This window comes from Sus scrofa, chromosome 3, assembly GCF_054392235.1.
Source record: "Sus scrofa isolate SSC_HxYL_T2T_F1_AM1 chromosome 3, Sscrofa_HxYL_maternal_Yorkshire_Landrace_v2.0, whole genome shotgun sequence".
Classification (NCBI taxonomy): Eukaryota; Metazoa; Chordata; class Mammalia; order Artiodactyla; family Suidae; genus Sus; species Sus scrofa.
Window position 1 is genome coordinate 78,629,610 of NC_139385.1, and position 23,569 is coordinate 78,653,178.

General features: G+C 36.2%; 1 protein-coding gene and 1 long non-coding RNA gene across 5 annotated transcripts in view; one reads left to right on the forward strand and one right to left on the reverse strand.

Annotated features, from left to right (window-relative positions):
* Positions 1–23,569, forward strand: part of LRRTM4 (leucine rich repeat transmembrane neuronal 4) — a 755,797-nt gene that overhangs the window by 337,462 nt on the left and 394,766 nt on the right. The gene's annotated exons all lie outside the window — the stretch shown is intronic.
* Positions 10,969–19,819, reverse strand: LOC146404718 (uncharacterized). Its single transcript, XR_014842604.1, has 3 exons — positions 15,892–19,819; positions 12,686–15,585; positions 10,969–12,411 (listed from the first exon to the last, which is right to left on the reverse strand). It is a non-coding gene; the product is annotated as an uncharacterized LOC146404718 (long non-coding RNA).

Sequence of the window (23,569 nt, forward strand, 5' to 3'; positions counted from 1 at the left end):
CTGCTTCTAGGATGAGTGATATAAGGATAGAAAATTGATTACTTGGTTGGAAACTTGAAGGTGGGTCTGCAGTTTTGCTAGATAAATGGGGATTTTCATTAAGTGAGAGGAGTTAACTAGTCAAAGAGCACATTGACTAGTCCCCCAGTTCACTGGGAGAAAACTCATGGACATAGAAGTAGTAGATATATGGATCCCTTGATGCATATTCATTCTAAGGTAACCCCTAAGTATTCAGCAAGAATGAATGTCAGATTACAAGTGAGGAAGCCTGACTCTTGGTTTGGGGAAATTTAGGCTGATTTAAGTAATAACTAGCTCTTCTCCTGGTATGAACAAGGGGAGAATATAACGGAATATGTTTTGGCAGAACCTTGACTGTAGTCCAATCCTGCTAACTTAGCTTGAATAGTTGGGAGTAGTATCAACTTTCCCCGGGGTGATCAGTGAGCTGGTGTCCAAACTCTGAGCTTATAGATGTGTAAGGTAGAAAGCTGGCAGCAATATTCCCTACATAAGAATGCTTAACTGGAAAATCATCAGACCCTCTGCTGGCATGATCAAGTGAGCTGAATCTCTGCTTTGGGGTTGTCCAGGATTGAATGCCTTATTCATAGAGTTCTATGCAGTTTCTGTAGAGTTTAGCAGAAAGCCTACTCTTTTTCTGAGTGACCAATTTGTAGATCAATCTAGGATGAGTTAACTCTTCTCTCAAAATAGGGCAAAAATACCATAATGGATTCAAGAGAGAAGGGGAGGCAGGAAGTGTAGGTGAAAAGTACAGATAGCACTTAATGTAAATATTAAATTATTACACTAAAAAAAAGGGTTGATGGGAAAATTATGGATTTGGACAGCATCCACTATTATTAAAATCTTAGACTTATTACGGTATGTGAGCAAATATTAAATCTCTTTGATTCTCGATTTCTTCAACCTTCTCTGCCCAGAATTTACATTGTACTATTAGATTTTATAAATCTGTGCTTTTTGAAACAAATTAATATTAGAGCAGATAATATCTCTATGGCCCCATGTGTTATTTTGCCTGATAAGTCCTATAAAATATGATCAATTATTACTATTTAAATAGTGATAATAAGAAACAAAAAAGTCCTATGATAGCTCAATTTGTAAGAAATAATAACAGTGAAGATGTGTGTGTAAGATTAAGCTGGAAAATACAACAGTATTTTAAAGCCTACAAAATACGTCATTTTAACTTTTCTTATTGTAAAATAATAATTTTATTTTAAAAGACAACAATTATTGGGTGACTAATTCATACATTTAACTGTAAAAATTAGTTGCCAGGCCACAATATATGATTTTTTATTTAAAACATTGTAAGGAAGTTTCCTTGTGGCCCAGCAGGTTAAGGATTCAGCATCGTCTCTGAGGCCGTGCAGGTTCGATCCCCAGCCTGGTGCAGTGGGTTAAGGATCCGGTGTTATTGCAGCTGTAGCATAGGTCACAGCTGTGGCTCAGATTCAATGCCTGGCCCAGGAACTTCCATTTACCTTACTTTGTAAGGTAAAACAAAAGGAAAATATAGATAGATTAGAAAGGAATAAACATATGTAAACCTAATCCCTGTTAGATTAATTTAATCAGGCAACTAGTTCAGATATATTTACAACTAAATTGACTCAGTTTTGTCATGGTACAACATTGTCTTTGTGATGTTGAAAAGAAATAACTCCTTGATTGATTGCTAATTGCTTTCACCGATTTATTCTTTGTCTATGGTTTCCTCATGGTTTCCCTCTTGCTCAATGACTCCTTGGCCTCTTAGAGTCATTTTTGTAGATATTACATTGAATCATTTATTAAATTATGTTTTTAAACTTTCAAAATATGCTCATTAGCGCTAAATTTATTTCATTCGGCAAAACCCATTGGCAGTAACATTAAAATAAAATAAACATTGAGTGTGAGCTATGGCAATTTGGAAATTCACAAAGTGCAATTTTCTTTCCTTTTGTTTCTCGGAGGCTGCACATTAAATTCTTAAAGCAGATTGCTGCTAACACTTATAAAACTAGGTTGGGGGCAGGAAAAATGAAATAGGCATTACATTACATTACTCTAGTAAAGCAGATATTAGCAACAACTAGCACTGAGAACTAGAAAACCAGTTGCAGTGCTATTAACCTAATCTCAGCTTGTCCCTAGATATGGCTGGGAATAACTGTCAATGGAGAACACATTCATTAACTTTCTATCCAGTAGAGTGTAAGGCAACACATTGAAAATATAACCAGGAGCAAAGGGAAAGAGGTATTGCATGTCGAATGGGAGGATTCAATAAAGACCTTAAAGGCATAGTGTATGCACTCTGTATAAAATCCATCATCTTCCTAAAATTACTCATTATTAGTATATTCTCCCTTGTGCCTGTGCAAATAATTCTATTTTCAGAATAATAGACTACTCAACTGTATTCCTTTTTAAGGATTCAAAGTATGCTAGAAGATGGATTGATAGAATGTATATTTGCCTTGGGATGGAAAACCTATACACGCAGACAAGTGTTTTATTTATGAAGCTCAAAAAACAAGTTTTTAAATTTGATTTTTGAGAAAATTTTTCATGATTTGACAAACTTTTCTTAAAGAACTACTAAATGAAATGAATTATTTTAGGCAATTGCAAGATATGTGTTATCCTGTCTGTAACAAACTATCAATAGAAATCTTAGATGATAGAAAACAATGCTAACAACACAAAGAACTGTGTGCTTATTCATTTTAATTGGGGAAATGGAGCATAAGTGAAACTTTATATATTTCTATGCTCTAATGACAAAGATATTGAATTGTTACTATAAAAATTAAAAAGGGATAGAAGTTATGTTTGATCATTTGTAATTTTAATTTTTGCTTTGTGATCTCTGTTCCTACCTGAGGAGAGAATTTTATTTTATTCTTTATGATTTTGAGAGTCATCTAAATTACCTGAAATAAATATAAACTAAGGTCATCAAATGTTAAAATGATCATATGCCATGATCAAATGGGACCAATCCTAGGGCTGAAAGGATTCTTCAATATCTGCCAATCAATCAATGTGATTGGGAAAAAAAAGAAATAAAACTGTCACTATTTTCAGATGACATGATACTATATATAGGAAATCCTAAAGATGCTACCCGAAAACTATTTGAGTTCATCAATTAATTTAGTAAAGTTTCAGGATACAAAATTAATACACAGAAACCCCTTGCATTCCTATACACTACCAATGAAATACCAGAAAGAGAGATTAAGGAGACAATTCCATTTACCATCCTATCTAAGAGTATAAAATAACTTGGAATAAACCTGCAAAAGAACCTAGGCCCTGAAAACTGTAAGGAATTGATGAAAGGAATTGAAGATGACACAGATGGAAAGATAAACAATGGTCTTGGATTGGAAGAATCAATGTTTTTAAAATGACTATAGTACCCAAGTCTAATTGCATATTCAGTGAAATCTCTATTAAATTACCATTGACAGTATTCACAAAACTAGAACAAAAAACTTTACATATGTGTGGAAACACAAGACTCCAAATAGCCAAAGAAAACTTGAGAAAGAAAACAGATCTTGAGGAATCAGGATCTCTGATTCAGGGTATACTACAAAGCTACAGTCATCAAAACAGTATGGTACTGACACAAAAATGGAAATAATGATCAAGGAAACAGAATAAAAAGCCAGGAAATAAACCCATGCATCTATGATCAACTAATCTATGACAATGGAAGCAAGAATATATAATGGAGAAAAGACAGTCTCTTCAATACATGATGCTGGGAAATCTGGATAACTACATGTAATACAATGAAATTAGAAATTCCTTTACACTACACTCCAAAGTAAACTCAAAACAGGATAAAGACCTAAATATAAGCATGGATATCATAAAACTCTTAGAGGAAAGCATAGGCAGAATACTCTGTGACATAAACCACAGCAATATCTCTTTGGATCCACCTCCTAGAGTAATGACAATAAAAACAAAAATAAACAAATGGAACTTAATTGAACTTAAGAGATTTTGCACAGCGAAGGACACCATAAACAAAATGAAAAAACCCACATGATGGGAGAAAAATCTTAGCAGATGAAATTACTACCAGGGATTAACCTTCAAAATATACAAACAGCTCATACAGCTCAATATTAAAAAAAAAAAATCTAAAAAATGGTCACAAGATCTAAATAGACATTTCTCCAAAGAAGACAGACAGATGGCCAAAAAAACACACAAAAAGATGCTTAACATCCCCCTGGCAGAGAAATGCAAATCAAAGCTATAATATGGAATCACTTCACACTGGTCAGAATGGCCATCATCAAAAAGTCTACAGACAATAATTGCTGGGAGGGTGTAGAGAAAAGTTAACCCTCCTACACTGTTGGTGGCAATGTAAGCTGGTGCAACCACTATGAAGAACAGTATAGAGGTTCCTTAAAAGAATAAATCCAGAACTTCTTTTTTTCTTTTGTCTTTTTTTTGGGCTGCACCAATGGCATATGGAGTTTCCCAGGCTAGGGGTAAAATCAGAGCTGTAGCCACTGGCCTATGCCACAGTCACAGAAAAGCCAGATCAGAGCCGTGTCTGCAACCGATACCACAGCTCATGGCAATGCCGGATCCTTAACCCTCTGAGCGAGGCCAGGGATTGAACCTGTGTTCTCATGGATACTAGTCAGATTCATTTCCATGGGAATGCCTAAATATAGAACTTCTATATGATCCAGCAATCCCACTCCTGGGCACATGTCCAGAGACAATCACATTTTGAAAATATACCTGCAGCCCAATGTTCATTGCAACACTAATTATAATAGCCAAGACATGGAAGCCACCAAAATGTCCATTTTGGACAGAGGAATGAATAAAGAAGATACGGTGCATGTATGCAATGGAATATTACCTAGTCATAAAATAATTAAATAATGCCATTTGCAGCAACATGGATGTATCTAGAAATTATGATACTAAGTCACATAAGTCAAACAGAGAAAGATAAATATCATATGAGATCATTAATAGATGGAATCTAATAAAAATGATACAAAAGTGCTTATTCACAAAACAGAAACAAACTCAAAAGATTTCAAAAACAAACTTCTGGTTACCAAAGAAGAAATGTTGGGGAGAGGGGAAATTAGGAGTTTGATTAACACTACTATATATAAAACAGATAACTAACAAGGATTTTCTGTATAGCACAGGAAGGTGTACTCAGTACTCTGTAGTGACCTAAATGGGAAAGTAACCTAAAAAGAAATGGATCTACCCATATGTATAACTGATTCACTTTGCTGTACACCTGAAATACAACACTGTAAGTCAAACAAATAAATTTTTAAAAGTAAAAATAAATAATTATACAATTTACATGGACTTAGAGAACAGACTTGATGTTGCCAATGGGGAAGGGGAGGGAATGGGATGGATTGGGAGCTTGGGTTTAATAGATGCAGACTATTGCCTTTGGAATGGATAAGCAATGAGATCCTGCTGTGTAGCACTGGGAACTATGAACTATGTCTAGTCACTTATGATGGAGCATGATAATGTGAGAAAAAAGAATCTATATATGTATGTGTAACTGGGTCACCATGCTGTACAGTAGAAAATTGGCAGAACACTGTAAACCAACTACAATGGGTAAAAAAAATCATTATATTAAAAATAATTATACAATTTATAACTTTATACATTTTATGAAATAAGCTTTAAAAATATTAAATAAAAACGTGGGCATATTTTTCCTACATTCTTTATTTGCACTGCCATGCAGTAATAATGAATTGCTTATCTGATGTAATAGTTACTTAACAATTCATTTCCAAAGATAGCTGTTAGAGGTCATTTTGTAGATAAGTAAGAATATCTATCTTGTATTTTACTGTGCTAATTTATACTAAAAGCAACTTAAAATGTTTCAGGCAACTCAAATCAGTTTTCCTATACATTTTAATTTTTATCCCTAAATAAAGCTATTCAAGGACATTGCCACATTATGTATTTTATCTGTTTTCACCATAGCATATATAGGTCTAGGCCAAACAATAATTACTTATTTATGTACAGTGTATAATTAAAATGTGTATATAAACATTATTAATTAATTAATTCAATAAATTATGACTAATAATTCAATAAATTCTGAGACTAACAAGGCCCCATAGACATACGTTCTCTGCTATTTACCTAACAAGTACTCACTAAATATTTGTTGTGTGAGAGAAGAAGGGAAAATTATTTAATATGCGTCCACATTTAGAAGAGTGGAAGGCACACCTTAGGCAATTTAGGATTATTAACTCTTTTTATCGATAATTAAAGTGACTTCCTTGATGTCACACAGTGAATTCAGTACTATGAATAACGGTAGTGGGTACTTATGTGCCATACACACGCACTTGTGAAATCAGGGTCCTTTTTTTTTCCCTATGGACTTCTTGACTGTGAGGTCATGCTCTATGAATTCAGAGTCCTAGGGGAAGGGTACTGAAGCCTTCTGAGATCTTTCATTCATAGACTTAATAGGCTACACTCTTTGACTAGTAGTTCCAGGTGGTGACCAGATCAAACCCACTGTGCATACAAACACAAAGAGGACAGGCTGAGGTAAAATCCACTTTTCTATGGTTCTCCTGTTGCTCTTTCCACAGAATCAGCTCTCCCAAACCCATACACTTGGAGAAAAGTACAGCTGAAGCATCTCCCCACCAAAAGAATTCAAGGAAGGTCAGGCTGAAACTTAAAGGATTCCTCCCGCTTCTTTTTCAGTGTGTGGGAGGGGAGGGGTTAATATTTATTAATATTAATTATTATTAAGAAAGAATCTGTGGTTAACAAAAAATCAGATTTTAACATTATTCAGAGGAATTTTAACACTACAATTCTGTGGTACTCTGACAATGTCTAAGCGCTTATCAGATGCACTCTTTTATTTGTCTACATTTTCGTCTTCTACATTTTATTGTAGAAGAGGGGCTGAAAGCAAGGGTTCAGTCTTTTTCTCATTTCAGTACCCATAGTGTTTGCCTAGTATCTTGCACCTTTTATTCAATAAAGGCATCACAATTTTTACACAAATAATGTTGCAAAAAGCCAGTTTATCCAGGCTTACTGAAATTGTTGCTCATGTGAAGCTGGATATGTAGCATTAAGCCAAGGTCGCTACAGCTAGGAGACATATTTGATAATGTGAACAAGGAAGGATCATGGACTTGAGGGTTTCAGATATTTGGGGACTATATCTGAAGTAGCCCCAAAGTCTTTTCTCAACTTGTAAACTTTTGTCCTTCATGACAGGTCTTAAAAATATTTCTAGGAGTTCCCGTCGTGGCGCAGTGGTTAACGAATCCAACTAGGAACCATGAGGTTGCGGGTTCGGTCCCTGCCCTTGCTCAGTGGGTTAACGATCCAGCCTTTTCGTGAGCTGTGGTGTAGGTTGCAGACGCGGCTCGGATCCTGCGTTGCTGTGCCTCTGGCGTAGGCCGGTGGCTACAGCTCCAATTCAACCCCTAGCCTGGGAACCTCCATATGCCGCGGGAGCGGCCCAAGAAATAGCAACAACAACAACAACAACAACAAAAAAAAAAAAAAAGACAAAAAGACAAAAGACAAAAAAAAAAAATATATATATTTCTAATATCATAGGTCTAATCACACACACACATGTACAAACAAAGCAGGAAAATAGCACCTCAATAGAGAATTTTAAAAAGATGTAATTTCTGGGGTAAGAGACAGGCACATTTCTCCCTTTTTTTTTTTTTTGTTCATTCCTTGCAGAAATATCACATTGTAGAAAAAATATCTGGATATATATTCAAAATAACTCAAATCTGAGCAATGGTTTTAGGAAAAGTAAAGCTCCATTTTGTTTAATTAATATTTATTGAACCTCTACCTTGTGTTCAGTGCAGAGAGTGGGTCTAGTACCCAATCCAGGAGACAGAGACTATAATGACACTTCCCACTGTATTTATTTGGGAATCAAGGTCTTCAAGATATTAATATCCCATGCTGTCACTAGAAATCAAGACTAAAGAAGATAAGCATTTAAAAATGAAATAGGTGAAGACTATGATATAAACATTAGTTAAGCATTTTATCTATACTTGATATAAAACACTTAGAAAGGAAAGAAACCACCTCAAATTAGATGTGATGGTACCTGGAATACCACATCAGAGTAGTGAATGAAGCAGAACCAAAACGACAAAAAACTGTTGTTTGCCTTTTTACTTTTAACTCCCAGCTTAAGTGAGGACTAATTTGAACTCAGTTCTAGAAACATAATTTCTATTATTGTATATTATCTTTAAATTAAAGTCTTAATAAATATATGTAGTCTATCCTGTGATGCACCCATGGCATTTTCTGAAAGCCAAGTGATGCATTTGGGAAGAATTATCCAACTGTACGGTGTAACTTTGAGCTGAATTTTGGCTAACTCACTCTTCTCATTAGTGAAGCATCTAAAACAGCCTTCAGTTCATGAAGGCCACAGGTTTTAAGAGTGGTTTCTTTTCCCCTAATCTTTTACTCTTCAAAACCTTCTTCCACAATCTTTTTTTTTTTCCTTTTTTTCCTCTTTCCTAGCATTTTTCCTTCTTAAAATATGTATTTTGGTACATAAGTAATTGTGGATGAAATTCTAAGGCTCACACTGTTAAATGAAGGAATCTTATTGTTAAAACCAAAGCTTGCATATGTTAACTGATAGAGTAGTAGCCATCCAAAATTAACTACATTCAGCCACATCTGGAATATGTAGATAGTCCTTATCAGTTTACTAAAAACAGACATTTGGAAAGTCACTAGGTATAGCATAAGCCAGTTAATTTATATAGGAACTTTGATTTTACTTAATCCAAAGAAAGCAGACTCTAGACTATTTAATGAAAGAAAAGATTATGAAGCTAAACTAAGTCACCTTGGAATAAAGATGAGAGAATGCTTCTTTAGGATTCTAAACACCACCATATCTGTTTAATTCAAGGGAGGGCTATATTCTGATAGAATTATAAATAAATATTTTTGCAGAGAAAAGAGTTAACAGATGGCTGGAGATGATTGTCCAAATCAGTGAATTAGCGATGGTTAAAAAAAGAGTTCTATAAAAAATCAGTAGTTTTGCCACTTCTTTTTCATATTGTACTTAAGGGGAGGTTTAGTAATATAAGCATGGCATGTAACATGAATAACTATAAACTTAATAAGTTAAATCTTCCCCCAGCTATTTTTTTTCTCTGAAAATGTCAAACTTATTCACCATTTTGGAGTTAAATTATATAAGCCTCAGTTAAGTTCTGCCACTGTGCAGAATAATTGTCTTTGTACTGAAGACAACTCATAAAGTAACAGTAGCCTCATTTGTGAACCTGCTGGGTATCTGGCATGGAACTGATCAACCTATACAGCATATAATTTAATAATACTACTAACAGTTATGCAAAGAAATATTATCATTCCTACTTTTAAAAAAAAGAGTCTAAATGACAACCAAAGACAGTTAATAAGTAATAAGCATAGTTAAAATACAATCATAGGTCTCTTTAGTTCACAAGCTACAACTTGGTCGCATACATCCTTTCCATGGGTCACTGATTCCATTACTTTACTTGAAAGTCAAAAATATGTTATCAGATCATTAGCTCTTAAGTAAAGGCAAAATGTAATTATTTATTGTCAGAAAAAGGCAGATCTTCACTTTGACTCAGTGTATAAGATCAAAGGGAAATCCTGGTCATCCCACAGGGGAATTCTTTTCTGTTGTTTTTAATTGTGTTAAGAACAATTAACATGAGCTCTATCCCCTTAAATTTTAAATTGCACAGCCTAAAGTTAACTCTTGGAACCAGGTTGTGCTGAGTCCCTACAGTTCAGTTTCTTCTAAGACTCTGGAACTCAGGATACAGCTTTTATTACAGGGGCTGAATGGCTGATTGCCATTTTGGTTTCACATCCATACCTTTTCCTATCCATCTACCCATGACAGATGTAGTAAAGTACTTTTCTCTCTGCTGGAATTCCATCAAACAAAAAAATCAATTACGCATTTCCAGCAACACTTAGACTCTCTAGCATATCTGAATGGAAGATAGATGGCAGATAAGAGAAGAGGCCAGCTTGACCTATTCCTTTAGAGCCACATGGGTTGTGAGGGTCTGAAGTTGGGTTTTATAGACCTCAGCATCCACCAGGAAAGGAAAGCTCATGAAAAAGTTCATCTTATCTTTTGATGTTGGAACATAATACAGGGCCTGGTTTCAAAGTCTTGTATGGTGTAATGATAGCAGATAACATTGTTGAGAGTGGACTGTGTGCACTCCTTTATGTGCATAACATATATTAGTTTATTTGTTCTTAATGACGACTCTTCGAGATCAGTGCTATTACCTCCAGGACCATTTTGTAGATAAGGAAACCAGGGCCAAGAACAGTTAAGGGACATGGTCAAGTGACATAGCAAGTTGAGATGCTAGTTGAGATTCAATTTCAGTCTATGTAGCTCAGGAGTTTTTTTGTTTGTTTGTTTGTTTTTGTTTGTATTTGGTCTTTTTGGGTCACACCCATGGCCTATAGAAGTTCCCAGGCTAAGGGTCAAATTGGAGCTGCAGCTGCCAGCCTATGGCCACAGCCACAGCAACACAGGAGTTCTGATTTTGACCATTAGTCTGCATTCCCCAGCCCCCAGATATCTGAGGGGCAATGTTCCACAGATGTTTAGCAAGACAGTATTTAAAACAAGTTGAAAATTATGTTAATGTTATTCTTGACAGAATGAACTACCAGTATCTTTTGTTTTTCTCTCTCATTTGCAGATGTTAACTGGTGTTGATGAGAGTTGCTACAACACTAATTCAGAACAAATACCTTTGATTAGTAGTTAAATTTTCAAACTTGAAACAAATTTTGACAGGAAAAACTTCAAGTAATATATATTTTGTATTTTTCATAAAGTACAGTGAAGTTTATTGATCAGAAAGTACAAGAAATAAGATTGCTTGCTTGGACTCTATAGCTCATTCCTAAAATGTTTCATTTCTCTTTATTCTCAAAGACTAGGTGCACAAAATAAATACTACACTTTTCCTTTTTTTTAACCAAGAAATACTGTATGAACAAATTTACTAGAAATAAATTATACCTGATATATATACTAATCACCTTAGAGTTTTTATTAGGACATAGAGGTGAGGAGATAAATTAAAATAAAATAATAGAGTTCTCAAACTAGTGCTTTATTTTACCAGTTATTTGATATAATGAAATTTGCTTACATCTATACCTCCATTTTTCTCACCTCTAAAATAGGAAGACATATAGTTATCACATGAGTTAGTTATCAAGATTACGTACAAATAATATAAACCAGCTAACATTCATTTGATTGTAGTTCACAAACTTCAAAGTGAATTTACATTTCCATGGAAATTCTTCCATGTAGTGTATCATTATTAACATAAAACTATTAGTATTTTGTTAAGTAATCAACCTAGAATAATGAGGTTTTTTTCTAAACAGTCTAAACCTAATAATATCATTTTGTCATTTAAGTAATGCTTTGTGGTGTCTTTTTTCCTTACCTTTAGGTCATCTCCCATACTCTGAATCTTGGTATTATCTGTGTGATAAGCAAAAATGGAGGTATATTTCATTAACTCTGAAATTCATCACTATACCATATTCACAGTTCTGGATCAGGTGCCATTGGCACTGATATATTACTCATTGTTTCTATCTATAAAGTGTTTGCTACTAGGTTGGAAAGAAAATTTTTATGAAGAATTAATGTACTTGATACTACACAATAAAATTTTAATTGCATAGGAAATTTGAAGATACAATTGCATGTAATATTGTAAGAATTAAATTTTATTCATGTTATACAATATAAGATCTGAATTATCTAGAGAACTCCTAACAGAATTTTTTTTTTTCTTTTTGCCTTTTCTAGGGCCGCTCCCACAGCATGTGGAAGTTCCCAGGCTAGGGGGTCTAATCAGACCTGCAGCCGCCAGCCTATGCCAGACCCACAGCAACGCGGGATCCGAGCCACATCTGCGACCCACACCACAGCTCGTGGCAACGCAGGATCCTTAACCCACCTTAATCCTTCAAGGCCAGGGATTGAACCCGCAACCTCATGGTTCCTAGTCAGATTTGTTAACCACTGTGCCACGACGGGAACTCCCGGATTTTTTTTTTTTTTGTCCTTTTTTTTGTCTTTTGTCCTTTTTTTTCAGGGCCGCACCTGTGGCATATGGAGGTTCCCAGGCTAGGGTCTAATCAGAGCTATAGCTTCAGGCCTACACCACAGCTCAGGGCAATGCCAGATCCTTAACCCTGGAGCAAAGGCTAGGGATCAAACCCGCAACCTCATGGTTCCTAGTAGGATTCAGTTCTGCTGTGCCACAAGAACTCCTCTGGAATTTAAAAAAAAATTTTTTCTTACTTTTTTGCTTTTTATGGCTGCACCCATGACACATAGAAGTTCCCAGGATAGGGAGCAAATCTAAACTACAGTTGCTGGCCTATGCCACAGCTACAGCAACTCAAGATCCCAGCCATGTCTCTGAGACCTACGCCACAGCTCACGGCAACGCCAGATCCTTAACCCACTGGGCGAAGCCAGAGATCAAACCCACATCCTCATAGATACTAGTTGGATTAGTTTCCGCTGTGCCACAACAAGAGATCCCTCCTGAAGTGAATTTAATTTGAAGTGTCTTTTTCAGTTTTAAAGTGTCAAGAGACATAGTTATATGAGTGGAGTCTTTCAAATGGCCGTGGTTAGACAAAGTTAATTTATTTACTCATTGTGCTTTGCTGAAAAGACTCATGGTAGCTAATTCTATGACCATGGTGATAATAATTATTAGAATGAGGTAGAAATATATCTTTGGATATCATCGAATAAAGCTAATAAGTATTTGATTTCTTTATATACTTTATCTTCAGAATCAAACTGTGAGTATTTTGGGGGTTGAATTCAATCACTTGCTTGTTTGTGCTCAAACTCTTTTCTCCTACTGTACCCTGAACCAGTGGTTTCCTATTACTTTCCACTAACATCGGCACTGGCAGGACACTGAGGGTAAGAAAATGGGAAGGTCCTGGGAATTCCTTATTCTCTCCCCCTTCTTTGTGGCTAATTCGGGTAGTATCAGCTTTCTCTTTCGTGATTTTAGTACTTACTGGGTGTCTCCACTCATCATTCCAACTCTGGCATGGTGATGCTACCACTTAGTTTCTGGTAGCAATATCCTTTTTTTGTCTTTCTAGGTCTATATTTATTTCTCTTTGAGTTGCAACACCTCTATCAGTATTCAGGTTGTTTCAATATATCTGTGTCTAGTTCCTCAGATTGAATTATTCTATAGAATTACCCGGGCTTTCTTTTCCTAAAGGGACCTTGAGCACAAGAGGGATTCAGAGGCTTTTTATCTGAAGGAGTCCTTAGGGCAGGGTGATTACATTTTTACATCTATTACACCTTCAGGCAATGGGTGGGCTAACCTATCTGCTACTCTATAGCTCAGTATGGTTTCCTATGCTTATTGCACAGTAGAGACAGTGCAGCTGACCTTTCCCCATGTGCTGAGAGTCCATCTTGCAGCTTTAAATGTGAGGAGCAGGATGAACTGGCCTGAGAGAAGAGGTAATTTTTCAATACAGGGGATGGATAGCCAAATCTCCTCAGGTCAAACCTCTAAGTTCTCACCTTTTGTTATAACTTCAAAGACGTTAGCAGACACTGAAAATGCAGGGAACAGGGGAGGGTGTGAGAAAAGGCAAATTCATAGTCAGACTGAACTTGATTAGAGTTATATGTATGTACATCATTAACCAGTTGTGTGACCTAAGGTGGTTAGGAGAGAGACAGCTAAAGATTGTGGGGAGAGAAGATTCAATTGAAAAGATACATAAAATTATTATTATTGTTATTATTATTATTATTGCTTTTTAGGGCTGCACCCATGGCATATGGATGTTCCCAGGCTAGGGTTCAAATTGGAGCTGCAGCTTCCAGACAACGCCACAGCCACAGCCACGCCAGATCCAAGCTGTGTCTGCAACCTACACCACAGCAACGCCAGATCCTTAACCCACTGAGTGAGGCCAGGGATCGAACCCTCAACCTCACGGTTCCTAGTTGGATTCATTTCCTCTGTGCCACAATGGGAACTCCAAGAAAGATATACAAAATTATTAATGAATATGACACTAAGACAAAAATGAAGTGAAAATGATGGCTTTATCAGTATGGTAAATTTTCTTCTTTGTTTCCTAATTTTTTTAAAACACTTCGTGTGAATTTTTTTCTAGGACTTCTATTTTAAAGAATTCTATTCTTTCCAGATATTAGCTAACTAAAGAAAAGCTTTATAAGGGGAATGGGAAGAAAATAAAGAGAAAGAGAGAACTTCCAGAACCTTAGTTTTCAGAAAAGGCGGGACTGGATAAGTTTTGCATTATATTGAGATAAGAAGCAAAGATGCTATTACTATTAGGGGGTAACAATTTTAAAAGGCAGTGAAAGGCCCAAGGTGATAGGGTCAAACTAAAGCTATTTTACTTCTGGTCTTTCCTTCAAAGGCCTAGTGAATCCCTTGAAATATTAAGAATCACCAAAAAAATAGTTATTATTTCTGTAAGTAAAATACAACTTGGTATATTTGTAATGGGTTGATAATATAGTGTCTAACACATTTTAATGACAAGTCGAATGCTCGTAGAAGCCAGGTAGATGGCTAAGTTATTGTATTCTGTGTTGAGAAGAGAAAGTTTTGAAACCAGGAGTCAAAGAGTTACTCCGTAAGGAAGTAAGAAATGTGGAATGTGAAGGCAGATTTAATAGGGCCTGTATTTGTAAGTCCTGCTGAGTTACTATTATCCAAAACACACAAAAGCTGTTTTCACCTTGTTCACAGTTTCTTCTCCTAATGGCTTTTACCAGATAAAAGTATTTTCAATGTGTGATTATTGAGGTCAGAGCATTGTTTCAATGTAATTGTTTTGTGTTGCCTTTTATTCCTTTTAGAAAACAACATTAAAAGATTAGAGTTCACTAGAACTCTTGCATTTTTTGTTGTTGTTCAATAAATGAAATGCATGTAAATGGTCAGATTGACAACAGGTTTGAATGTTTCAACAAATGGACTTTATTTAAATTGCACCATTGTTGATAATTCCTACTGCTAAAGCATCATCTGTGCTTTAAGGACACTGACCCCACCACTGCAAGAGGAGTAACAATGTGATGTTTGTGCATTTGCAGTTTAGTATTAAATTGTCTAGTTTTTTTTTCTTGTGTACAAAAGCTTTGCAAACACACTATTTCTCCCTCAGTAGCATTTGGGTACTAACACTTGGTCAGTACAGCTACACATTAACATTACCTGGAGAATTTCCCCAAACACCAATGCCCAGTTCCCACTTTCAGGGAATTCTGATTTAGTTTTTTGTGTGGGAGGCAAGACAGCAGTATGCCCTAAGATGCAGCTTGGTTCGGAATTCTTCTGTAAAGGAAACAAAAAGAAAAAAAAATGTAAAGCAAGACTTCTCTTCTTTTTTTTTTTTTTCTTTTTTGTTGTTGTTGTTGTTGTTGTTGTTATTGTTGCTATTTCTTGGGCCGCACCTGCGGCATATGGAGGTTCCCAGGCTAGGGGTTGAATTGGAGCTGTAGCCACCGGCCTACGCCAGAGCCACAGTAACATGGGATCCGAGCCGCATCTGCAACCTACACCACAGGTCACGGCAACGCCGGATCGTTAACCCACTGAGCAAGGGCAAGGACCGAACCTGCAACCTCATGGTTCCTAGTTGGATTCGTTAACCACTGCGCCACGACGGGAACTCCAAGACTTCTCTTCTATAATGAGTTTATGAATCTGGATAATTTGATAGCTGTTCAAAGACTTAAAGTCTTAGGGGAAATTGAAATGGAGGTAGTCATTTGTGGGGACAAAGACCTGGTGATTTGGAAAGTTGAGTATTCTAGATATAGGATGGGAAGCCTCCATAGTAAAGCTGAGGAGAGGGAGAAATTCAAGTGGAGGTTACATATGGAGTGAAATTTCACATAGAGAAAATTTACATTGGTTAAGTCATCGGCACTGTTATCAGAGAATCACTGGCATCTCTAAAACACTTGAGTTTTTTATAATTCTATTTTACTTGTCTGATGCATATAGCCAACTATGTTAAATGGTCCCAATATATAATTATTTTAGTATATAGCTGCTTTTTCACCAAAACTCTCAGACCTCTGATTTTGGCCCTTTTTACAAAGTATTAATGTGCATATGTCTTAATTTTCCAGTTTAAACCTCTGGTCTCCAACTTCACATATTGACCATTCAGTTAGTCATGCCTCTCCCCAAACCTTCTCCTGCAGTAAGAAAATCTCAGGCTTGTTCAGATAATGGCAGACATTCCAGCTTCTCTAACCATTGACCAATATCTCTACTTTTAACCTTCCCTTCCTCCTCATGTAGTGAGTGGAAGCAGTTTTCCTCCTACAATCTCACATTTTCTTTACATCCCCAATCCTGTTTGACTCTTCGTGTATGGGAAGGTTTCCTTGTTCACATAATTATTCTGTTTATTCTTCAATGTTTTGTTGAAGTTTCACCTCATGAGGGAAGACTCCCAATTGATTTAGGTTCTATCACTATATGGGAAAGGGAGAAAGGGAGAAAGAATTATTCCTTAGAGTAGCTAATTCTTACATGTAACATGTAATTGTTGATTACATTGTAGTTTTCCCCATTCTGCTCTATGCTTTAAGGAAGCAACTATGTCTTATTTAATATTCACTAACCAGTACCTAACACAGAACAGAGAATACAGAAATATTTCCATACAGAGAGGAAAAATAAGAACATGATTTATTTTGAAATAATTGATGAGACATATAATACATAGTTTACACGCTGAAAATATTAAAGAACTTAGAGGCTTTCTACATCACAGAGAACTGTTAATGATTGCTATAGGCATTTAAAAGTAATAGTGTAATGAGACATCAAGGAGACCTGCTTGCAAAACTTTGTAAGAATTTTAACAAAGGGCCAAATGCTGTGAGCTCAACTCAGCAGTAGACCGTAAGTCAGGGCCTGCTTGAGTGTTGGCATCAATATAACTTCACCCTGGTGACAAGTTACAAGGAAAACAGAAGGTGATATCTAAGTGTGTCCAAAAATTTTCTGCTGGGAAAACAAAACTGAAATCAGGAAAAAACATAATTTCTAAAGTTTCTTTAATCTGATTTCAAACAAAAGAAAAAAAAATGGCAAGTCACATTTCACATAAAATGGTTTAGGCTCAGAAAGGACATCACAGGCAATCATCTGTGAATAACCTGGCCACCTCGGTGGGATAATTTGAGCCATGGTGCTACATGAACTGGAGTTATCATAGGGAACTTTTCTAAAGTTTGGTAATTTTTGCTCCCAATTTAAATTAGCTGTCTTTGATGTGAAATGTGACCCTTCCTACCTTAATTAAGGCTTTTTTTTTAAATCGATCTGTCAACAAAATTATTTTGGAGATGTTGGAGAATAGAGAAAAATGAGACTATAATGTTCAGCCAGGAGAATTTTGAAATCTTTATGTAACATTGAAAAGGGGGCAAAACTCTAGCAACATCATTTTAAATAATATCTGAAGTTTCTACATACTGTGTTCATCCAGCATTCATGAGTGAATGGGTAACTTCTCCTTATAACAGCCATGATGATTTATTATAACATCAATGATGCTGAAAAGACCCCATGGATCTCCAGCAGAGTCAGAACAACATCCGAATTGCATGGTGTGCAAAACCTCAAGGATCCAAGGCCTCTTCCTTCTCTGACCTCGTCTCACTCCACTACCCCCTTCCTCTTTATGCTCTAGCCTCCCTCGCTCTCCCCATGCTTTGTTCACACCACACACCCTCTCTTCTGAGAGCCTTTGCCCATGTTGTTTCTTTGGCCTAGAATGGTGTCTCCCAGATCTTTTCAGTCCTCATAACAACTTCTTGTCCATATCTGAAGGTGTCATTTCCTCAGAGAGGCCATTCACCGCGATCCAATCTAAAATAACCCCATTTAGGGCTTCCCAGTCCTCTTGATCCATTACCCAATATTCTTTTTCCATGGTGTCTTTCAGTATCTGATATGATCTCATTTGTTTGGTTTCTTGTTTCTTTTTTTCTCTATTCCTCCCTTGAATATAATCTCCATGAAAACAAAGGACCATATTTACCATGTTCACTGTGGCACCCAAATCTAGGATAAAGGCTATTCAAATGGTTGCCAATTAAATGAATATTTGAGTGATGTAAGGCACTACATTTAAACATTGCTTTATTCCAGGACTGGAAAATGTTCATAGCTTTCCAATGGATAAATAACCACTTTTTTGATTTCCAAACATGGGGAATCATAAACATCTCATGTTAGCTCAGGAGTTACATAATACCAACACCGTTATACTTTGATGTCAGTAATTTCAATTTAGATCCAAGTTGGAAATGATCACAGTTCTAGATGTTCCTTGTTTTATATGTATATGATGGTTTTATTTACGGCACTCTCACCCAAGTTGGAGTATGAGTGGATAGGTATATTTTGACAAAAGAGAGATTAATTTACTCATTTATTTAGCAAATATTTACTGGGCAGTTCTTATCTGCTCAGTGCTGTGATTGGTATAGGCCATAAATTGAAGTAGCCCCTACCTGCCTGGAATTTACAGTTTACTGAGAGACAAGGTAATTAAAGAGTTCCACACAATGAATCATAAAAAGGGCTTCTCCCTGTGATGTGTGCCTTGGATTCAGTTTGCTAGGAAGATGCCCTCTTTGGTAGATAAAACTGGTCACATATCAATGTAGACAAAGGGTTTAATGCTCAGGTTTTCATATCTGACAATGACCTTGTAAATTTCAGGATATTTCAGATAAGACACCCAACCCATCATGTAGCTTTAGTTCAGGTCTAGGGTTGCTAGGTCTAGTGTTAATCTGTGACCTGAGAAAAGGGAAAAGTCCTCTACTTCAGGTTGTAGACTAAAAGTCAGTACTGCCTTGACTTTTATAAAGAGATCTTGGAGGAACAGCATATTTCTTTAACTTAACTTTTAACCTTACAACACTTTGAGTATAACATCCCTGAATAGAAGGGGGTTACCATGCACTGGCTCTACCAAGAATATGCAACAGTTATTAAGAATACCCACTTTATTTGAATGAAACTTTTGTACCTAACTCTCTCTTCTGTATTCTCACAACTTAAAGCTCTGTCATCAGACTAAAGCCATTAGTTGTATTTGCTAAATCAACACCATGGGGTTCCATCCCAGAAATACACAATTATTGGGGCTCGGTCTCAAATGCTTTGCATCGATTCTCAGCATCACAGCAGAAAGAGTCCCAGAAACCCTGCCTGTAAGCTAAAATCCACTGCCAGATTTCAGCACCAATCTTGACCTAAGGCAGCAGATGGTAAACAAGTCTACTGGGATTTGGTTTCAGGTGAGATGCGCTGTTCTTCAACAGTGACAATGCAATCTATTTCTTGAAATCCTTTTCTGCCATTGTATATCATTCCTTGTCTCGCTTGAGGAGCTATAAGTTGTATAACTTAGCATTTACATGGGCCTTTGTCTTTATTGCTGTTGAGTAGTCTGCCCATTTCTCTCCTACTAACAGAGAACTACTTTTGTCTTTAGACAAATTTTCTAAAATTAGAAACTTGAAAAAGAAACACGGAGAAGACAAAAAATAAAATGAAATAGAAAAATAAAACAATGACTGTATAAACTCTCTGAAACTGCCTTAAGGTTCTCAGCTTACACCAAAGGCTAACATAATTTCAGTTTTATTCCCTTGGGATATTGCAGCAAGCTATCAGATCCTGAGCAGCTTCTCTTACATCTTAAGCCCTATCTTGTCTGGAGAAAATAATTATCTAAATTCCAATATAAAAGGTAACCTATTTTTGTTGACCACTTCCAGAGAGATAATTGAAAGTTGGTAGACATTTATGGATATACGCATTAAAGTATGTAGTATACCTATATTAGTATTGGTTCTAGTGCTACTGGTAGTAATTGGTGGTGATATCATTTATAAGGAGTTATTAGGCTTGGGATGTCAGGGCCAAAATCTCCAGATTGACATTTCTGGTTTTTTTTTTTTTGGTTTTTTGTTTTTTTCCTATTTCAGCTAATCTGATTAAGTTTTTCACTTCACTTTCCATGTAATGAAAGTGTAATTATTAGCTGAAGTTTTGATTTTAAAGTATACCTGGGGGAAAATGAAACAACCCAGGTTTCCCCAAGAGATTTGATAAGTCTACACAAGTCACACTCTACACTCTCGGGGACCACTTCTATTTCTAGCACCCTTTTAAGATTACTGACAACATTCCCAGTTGAACTGAATAATTTACCCTCTCACCTGCCAGCAGCTGTCATTATAAAAATTGCCAAGCCAATTCAGAGAGCATCTGCACAATGGGGGTACTTAAACTTTCAACAACCTTCAAGAAAGCCTAGACTCATCATTACCTCTTGTCAGCTTTTACATGAGCTCATCTTTTAGTCTCAAAAAGTTGGCAGATTAGAAGATTATATATGACAGACCTGAAATAACATCCATGACATCCTTCCTTAGTAGTGTCTCTGAAAAGAAACATAATGAAAAGTCATACTTAGAAATTTTGTAAATATGTTACAAATTGAAGGAGGTTAGGTATATAGCTAACTACTTACAACCTACTCCATTTATCTGCAATAAAGTAAATGAGTAAGCTGAGATTTTGAGTATTACAAGGCGATTTATCAGAAATGCTATAGAACGTTACTACTTACTGGTATATATTAGATTTTTGTTCTTATGCCCATATAATTTATTCCACTAGGGAGCTTGGCAAAACATAAATCTTTTGATTATAGTCCTATCTGCTTAAAAAATTCTTCTTTCTCATCATTCTGTTCCTGGATTTGCGTTATATATAACTGGTTTATTATATGTAATGTATAATAACCCTCTCTATTTGTCACAGCTTCTGAAAAAATTTGTAAATAAAACTATTCTTTACAGTGACAATGATTTCTTTTTCCAGAAACAAAATCCATTAAATACATATACAACTTCCAATGTCCAGGGATCAGCATTACGTAGCATAGACTTTAATTCTAGGCAAAAGCAAAAAAATGTAGTCAGTTTGGTTTTCTTGGGCACCCCTGTGATAGAAGACTCCCATTTTCGTTTCCGAAACTCTAAAATATACCTGGCACACCCCCTTTAGCACCTGCGTAGTTAACCTCTAAGAATCCAGGCTAGCAGCCACTACTCTGGACTCCTATTTTAAGAATTTTTAATTTATCTCTTTCTTTTTCCTTACTGTTTGTTGTTTATCCTTTGATGTTCCCATTTTTTTCTTCTTTGAAATCCATTGATTCTGAGCCATGATAATATAAAAGATAACCCTCTTTAAATGATTGTTTTTGCTAAAAGGCAAAGATAGTGTTATATATTTAACACTGCGAAGTGCTTATATGCTCTGGTCTTAGCTTACTTAGAAGCAATTTTGCCCCAGGTTTTCTATACATGCGTATAGATGATTTTGGCTAATGGGTGGGGATGAGAAGGCAGGTGTGGAAGGTAGAGTTTAAAATCTCAAACTCATGTTTTATAAGTAGTTGGTCATAAATAACTTAGGATTCTATCCAGCTCTCCTTTACCAGTTTAATGAGGTAAAGGAGAACAGACATCATATTAAATTATGTCAGTTTTTCTGGGAACAGGTGACAGAACAAATCATTTCAAACTTTCTCATTCTACATTCTAAGAATCCACTGAGGACTATAACTGCTGACCTTTACAGCTGTGAGTTGTAGCTTGGGGAAAAAAATAAGTGAAGATTATATTTCACTGAACATTTTTTACCCTCCCTAACGTGATTCTTACCAACCCCCACACCTATCAAATATTCTTCGGAGAACTTGGATATATTCATTAAAGAGCATTTTCCAGTATGGATATTCATGTCGTTTATAAACATTTTAGAAAAGGAAGTACTTTGTCCAGGACTCAGTTTAGTTTGTCTTTTGTTGCATATACAAACTATAACAATAATTATATATATTTAGAGTAAGATGTATATATTCACATGCAGTTTTAATAATTTTGGCAGTATATCTATTTCTATATCTACATATATCAGGCGACAGAGAAATTAAACTTTTGATCAGAAAGTTACATTATTATTATCAAAGTGCTAAAATTTTCTTGTTTCTTTCAAGTTCTTGGGGCATTTAAAATGAACTCACTGTTTTTTGTTTGTTTGTTTTTTGTTTTTTACTTTCATTGTTGTTGTTGTTTTTGTCTTTTTAGGGCCGCACCCACTGCATATGGAGGTTCCCAGGCTAGGTCTCCAATCGGAGCTGTAGACGCCGGCCTACGCCACAACCACAGCAACAGGGGATCCAAGCCACTTCTGCCACCTACACCACAGCTCAGGGCAACACCGGATCCTTAATCCACTGAGTGAGGCCAGGGATCAAACCCGCCACCTCGTGGTTCCTAGTTGGATTCGTTTCCCTTTCGCCACGGCGGGAACACCTGAACTCACTGTTTTTTATGTCATATTCCCCTTAACACCAAAATTAGTATTTCCTAAAGCTTGCTTCACACAAGATGCTTAGTGAGAGAAGCAGGGTTTTCCTAGTAGGTTGGAAAGGCTATTTCTTCTAAGTGAAGTATATGATTCTATCATCATAGTAAAGATTCTAAGAAGTTTCCCTAATCTAAATTTCTTACACATATTTGACTATGAATTTTTTTGTTGCTGTTGTTTTTGCTTTTTAGGGCTGCACCCGCAGCCTATGGAGGTTCCCGGGCTAGGGGTTGAATTGAAACTGTAGCTGCTGGCTTGCATCACAGTCACAGCAATGCAGGGTCTGAGCCACATCTGTGACCTACATCACAGCTCATGGCAATGCCGGATCCTTAACCCACTGAGCAAGGCCAGGGATGGAACCTTTGTCCTCATGGATGCTAGTCAGATTCATTAACTGCTGAGCCACAATGGGAACTCTATGAAATTAAGAGTCTATGTCTAACTGCTTCTTGGAGACACTGAGGTGCTAACAAAAGTTAGAAGTTTTGATTTGAACTTTTAGAGCAATGTATGATGTATTTATAAGTAGTTGCTTCAAATGCCTTTGACTCCTAACTTTCTCTTGGTTATAACATGTGACGCTTCCACTTATCTTGAGTATGGCATTCTTGAAATTGATTTATGTTTGCTATTCATTAATTATAATGAGTAAACCTCCCTTATTGAACAGCTATAATTTTTCTTTGTCTTTGAAGTACAACAACATGACATCATAAGGCAGCATAAGAAAGCACAAATGAGATTTGTATCTCATCTGTCAGCTATATCTGAGTAGAAATTATGAAGATGCTTGTATCTAACTGTTGGTAATTTAAAACCATTTCCCTGGGAGTTCCTGTTGTGGCTCAGTGGGTTACGAACCTGACTAG